Here is a 6,261-nt window from a genome sequence, read left to right as displayed (position 1 = left end):
AAGACACTCTAACCTGGTCCGACGATAAAAGAGAGAGTCCAGAAGACACTCTAACCTGGTCCGACGATAAAAGAGAGTCCAGTTTTAAGATACAACTGTGAATGTATTATTAAAAGTTTCGCTGCCTTTGTTATCTGAAAATGAACAAAGAAATCCTGCTCTAAGACATGGAAGCACGAGTGGCACTCCTCTTCAGCTTCTGAGCATCAGAAATGGAGAGAAAAACAAGTTTTGCTGCCTTTGTTATCTGAAAATAAACAAAGAAATCCTGCTCTAAGACATGGAAGCACGAGTGGCACTCCTAATCAGCCTCTGAGCATCAGAAATGGAGAGAAAACCAAGCAGAGGATAGAAACATTATAACCAACTAAAGGAACAGGTGTCGTATCGTTCAATGTCTTATAGAAGTTTACAGATGAAGTTTCTAATCTGTCCAATAGAAAATAACTTAATAGTCACACCAACCAAAACAACAACCGAATTAACAGTTAAAAACGAATATTTTCTTTAGAAAAAAATAACAAAAATTTGACCTTTAAACGTAAGCTACAACTTTGAAAAAGACAAGAGCAGTCATAAAGAGCAACAAAATTCGGTAAGAAAGGTTTTTAATTCTTATGTTAGATGGCAGCACATGGCGTACTTTTACTGTTACAAAGTACAATCTATATATAATAATGGGCTAAACATTGAAATTTGTCATTAACAAAGAAACAAACAAAAGAACTCATAGATATACATGTATAACGTAAGTTTTAACATTTTGTATTAAGAAGTATGGGTAATAAGTACACAGAGTTGCAAGACCTGGCGACACAAAATACGTTTATATGATCTTGTTTTGTCACCTTTGCAGTCCAGTCCGATAGCGATGAAGTCGCCCTTGTATTCTCGCATCATGACCTTGAAGTCGTCATAGTTCAGTTCCTCCTTCTCCTCGAGCCCCGCTGCTGCAAACATCCCGCTAATCAGATCCATCACCTGCTGTTCTGTCAACGAGTTTGTTTTCGCGATGTCCACCAGGGAGCGCAGCATCTTTGTTAGCTCTCTTTTATCGATAACACCATTTCCATCATTGTCGCACATGTCGAAGATGATCCGAAGTTTGTCTTCAGTTCTACCTACACAAAATTTATCATCCGATGTTTATTTGGGAGTCACACGCGCGCGCACACACAGTCTTAGATTTTAAAATATATATATATATATATATATTTTTTTTATCAGAACATTTTTTCGAACTTAAAAACGTAATGAAATACAATAATATTACATGTTTTTACACATTTGAAAACTTAACAGCTCGCGCATGATGACTGTTTGTTTGTTTTTGAATTTCGCGCAATGCTACACGAGGGCTATCTGCGCTAGCCGTCACTAATTTAGCAGTATAAGACTAGAGGGAAGGCAGCTAGTCATCACCAACTACCGCCAACTCTTGGGCTACTATTTTATAACGAATAGTGGGATTGACGGTCACATTATAACGCCCCCACGGTTGAAAGGGCGAGCATGTTTGGTGAGACGGGGATTCGAACCCGCGACCCGCAGATTGCGAGTCGAGCTCCTAACAACCTGGCCATGAACAGTCTCGATTCTGAAACTGTTTAATATCATTCTGTGGAGCTGATGCGAAGTTCACGAACCACAGATTGACCTGTGGTTTCCACTGAACAGTCTCCATTCTGAAACTGTCTAATATCATTCTGTGGACCTGATGCAAAGTACACGAACCACAGACTGACCTGTGGTTTCTACTGAATAGTCTCTATTGTTAAACTGCCTCTTCTTGAGAGAAAAAAAAAACATTGCTGAGGTCGAATCAAATTTCAAATGTTTTAGTTCAAAATCTATTTAATCAGGTTATCTTTAAAAATTATAACGCTTTAAGATGTACACAACGATTTATAAACATCCCATGATAATATTATTTTACTACTGTTTACAAGTGAATTTATTTCATAACTTCGTTTTCGGTTTAAATATTAATAAAGGTTCCAGTTTATTACGATACAATTTTAAGTTATTAAGTAGAAGTTTACAATTCAACGTATAACTGTCTAATCACCTTATTAGGACCATCTTTAATAATTACTAACAAAAATATAAAGTATATGGAACTTTTAGTCGTATGTGTTGAAAAAATAAATATTTATGTTCATTATTATTATTAAGCACAAAGCTACACAAAGGGCTATCTGTGCTTTGTCCACAACGGGTATCGAAACCCGGTTTCTAGCGGTATAAGTCCGCAGTCATACCGCTGTGCCACTGGGGGGGGGGGCATAAACATTTATAGTCATACAGTACACCCGACGTCCTGTTGGACTACATACAGTACACCCGACGTCCTGTTGGACTACATACAGTACACCCGACGTCCTGTTGGACTACATACAGTACACCCGACGTCCTGTTGAACTACATACAGTACACCCGACGTCCTGTTGTACTACAGAATTGAGTTAGGTTATTGTACACTTTGCACCATACTACCGAGTTAAGAAACAACTAATTGAATACCTTACCTCTAGAAAATAAAACAACAGTATCAAGGAATTCTTGGAAACTTATTCTCCCATCTTTGTCCTTATCGACACAGTTAAACATCTGTTTAACAAATAACGAGTCCGGTTTCATTCCAAGAGCTTCGGCAAACTCTTTTTTTGGAGAGCGATGTCCGCATCACCATGATGACGTCATTGCTGACGTCTTCTAACTTTCTTTTTTCACCGGGTTTTAAACCAAAGGTCTAGTTATTAAAGAGAACAAAATAATTTGTAAAACTGACATTCAGAATTGCGAGATTTTTTAGTTACGAAAGAAATCAATTGATAACATATATATATAGACAATATTTATCTAATTAATGTTACGACTTCCTCACGAGACTTTCAAAACGAGATTTATTAGCCTTTCAAGAAATACTTAAAAGAAAACAATTACTGTTTAGTTTCACTCAGTGTCAGGAAATATTTCATTTCAACTTAATCATTACGTCAAACCCGCACCGTAACAGTATGTCACATTACAAAGGAAGGAGGATCTCCCCCCTCCCTGTCAAGTACGTACCAGGGCGTAAGCCTCCCGAAAGAAGTGTTCCAGACGTTTCTGCCGTTTCTCCTTCGTTTCAGCGTTAGCCAACATCACGTCTCTGTTGGACTGGATGATTTCGAGAGTTTTTTTGCGACTTAACAAAAAGTTTTCCAGTTTGTTTAGAAACTTCTTTCTCAGCTGTTTATTCTCAAACTGTATCACCTAATTTTAAAATAAACATCTGTGAAATTAGGTGTTTATTCTCAAACTATATCACCTAATTTTAAAATAAACATCTGTGAAAATCTACAGACACAAACAGTAAAAAAGAAAAGAAAAAAGTAGGCTTAATTGGTGTCAAGCCTACTTTGCATTCGATGGTGTTAGGTTTGGTTTAAATTAGGCCTACTACGCACTTCAAAGTAATGTAGATTTTTTTTATTATTATTAATACATCCCTCCAATTCACAATTTAGATTTTATTGTTCTACTACATGTATATTAAAAAAAAAGTAGAATCTTTCATTAGTATGTACCAAACAATACAAATTTTTTAAACTAAACAACATACCAAATCGTGATCCCTTGGGGAACGTACTAACACCATGGGTTTCTTCTTGGTATCTTGGGTGACTTTCACAACCAGAGAGTTGACCCATTTGAAGTCTACTTTCCTTAATGTTTCGCCTTTCCGGTTGAGAGTGTAAATAGCCTCATCAGGCCCAATCTTTACTTTGGAACATCGTTTGTGGTTTTGATGAAGCCATTCTTTGACATCTGTACCATAATAATACAGATGATGTTCATCTTAAGTCAAGGAACTACATAAAATTAGTACTAAATAATAGATATAAAGACACGTAGAAATATACTGATTAAATTTTATATTATTACATACTAGCTACTAGATGGAGTACCTGTCCCCTGGACGGAAGTTATGTAAATTCACGATTAATGAAAGGTTGGTTATCTTAGAACATGAAAGACTGCTTCATTTATATGTAATTGCAAAAAACAAAACTGAAAATCTGTATGCATCTCCTCATGGATACAATGAGCCCCCACACCGAATTTGGTGAAGATCCATCCACACCTTGCAAGGTACATGGACGTACAGACAGTACATGTATTATTATATTTATATAGATACAGATAACGTGCACATGATATATCAAAAATACTACAGGAATTGTTGAAATATAAAAATCATACGAGCAGACATACACACACTTGAAAACATTGGTTAATTTCAAATATACGATGTATACGGTATTTACACAAACTTTCTGTTAGGCCTTAAGTGTATGTTGTAACTGATCATTAAAAAGTTCACCTAAGTCCAATAAACTTACACAGTTTGTCTCCAGTTTTACTAGTTTCCATGGCCATCTTCGAACGAATTCTTCTTCTCCTCCTGTTCTGTAGTTTCACAACACCGTATCCTAATCCCACACAAACTAAAAACAAAAACAAAACCACGTGACACACACAACTTGAACAACACCGTATTCTAATCCCACACAAACTAAAAAACAAAAACAAAACCACATGACACACACAACTTTAACAACACCGTATCCTAATCCCACACAAACTAAAAAACAAAAACAAAACCACATGACACACACAACTTTAACAACACCGTATCCTACTCCCACACAAACTATAAACAAAAACACATAACACACACAACTTCAACAACACCGTATCCTACTCCCACACAAACTATAAACAAAACCACATAACACACACAACTTTAACAACACCGTATCCTAATCCCACACAAACTAAAAAACAAAAACAAAACCACATGACACACACAACTTTAACAACACCGTATCCTAATCCCACACAAACTAAAAAACAAAACCACATGACATACACACACACACGTTACTACTACTCCTTCTACTAAACATTTTGTTCACACGTTACTACTGCTCCTTCTACTAAACATTTTGTTCACACGTTACTACTGCTTCCATTTTACTAACTTAAAGCCTTAGGTTTCCAGTAATAGATGAGGGGGGAGGTGAAGAGTCAGTGTGTTACAAACAAACAGTTTTCACATTGTAGATTAATTTTGAGAGAGGGAGGATCGTGATTTGTTATACAGAAAGCAAAATAATGTGAATACGTGTAGAAATAAGTTTTTTAAATTAATTTTCCTTTAATTCACACAGTCTCATTTAAGTAGCCGTGAATCCGACGGTTCATGGTTCGCATCCCGTTCCAACGAAACGCACTATGCACTTTAAGGTCATGGATGCACCTTTAGGGTAACAGTTAAATCCCTCTATTTGGACAGATACAAGTAGCCCAATGTGGTGGCGCTGTTGAGTAGCTACCTTCCATCTAGTTATCAGAAATAAACTAATTTTTTTGCACGCACGCACACAAAATTAGAAGCTACAGCTTGAAACACAAGTCTGTCCTCCGTAATGTATTAGAATAAAAAAACTGCGATTTCGAGAAACAGGTAATTTTTTTGGCCTTCGGGGGTAAGAGAGAGACCAGCACTCGTTTCCCTTGACCTTCAGTCTCGAGAAACAAAAGCCGGCTATCGGGCAACAAATAATCTATTGCCCTTATAACTAGTCAATATTTGTAAAATGTTCCATAATATCATAAAGTGAGTTCAGTTTTTACTAAAGTCAAAAATTACTATCCTTCATAGGACTCAGTTTAAAGTACAATATACATTTTAAGGTGTTGCATTTTGAAAATGATCAATTATTACTGACTGATAAAGAAATGTAGAGGTCACTTACTGACCTCTAAATCTATCATTTTTTCAACGTTACAGAACAAAGAACAACCCTGGTATACTCACTTATGGGGATAAAAGCCAGCGTGAGACAAGAATAGATGTATGCAACCTCGTTGCCATGGAAATAATCATATCCTGCAAGGATAATGCAAGGTTCTAAAATGGTATTGTTTAGTTGCATTGGTTGTGGACAGGGGTCGCCTAGGTAAGAAGAGATAAAACAACAACAACATAAATCTAATTAAACAGAATTCTGTTTTTAATACACACTGCTTACATTATCTAACACCCCCAGCTTAATTAAAAATGGAAATTTTATTAGATGTTCTAAAACCCCCCAGAGTAATTAAAAATGGAAATTATTAGATGTTCTAAAACCCCCCCAGAGTAATTAAAAATGGAAATTATTAGATGTTCTAAACCCCCCCCCCAGAGTAATTAAAAATGGAAATTAT

General features: G+C 36.2%; 1 pseudogene; it reads right to left on the bottom strand.

Moving 5' to 3' along the window:
- Positions 1–824: 824 nt before the first annotated feature.
- Positions 825–6,007, bottom strand: LOC106477336 (annotated as a pseudogene).
- Between the last annotated feature and the right edge of the window lie 254 nt (positions 6,008–6,261).

Source organism: Limulus polyphemus, unplaced genomic scaffold (genome assembly GCF_000517525.1).
Source record: "Limulus polyphemus unplaced genomic scaffold, Limulus_polyphemus-2.1.2 Scaffold14280, whole genome shotgun sequence".
Classification (NCBI taxonomy): domain Eukaryota; kingdom Metazoa; phylum Arthropoda; class Merostomata; order Xiphosura; family Limulidae; genus Limulus; species Limulus polyphemus.
The sequence above is the reverse complement of the archived record's forward strand: the minus strand, read 5'-3'. Positions and strand labels throughout refer to the sequence as shown.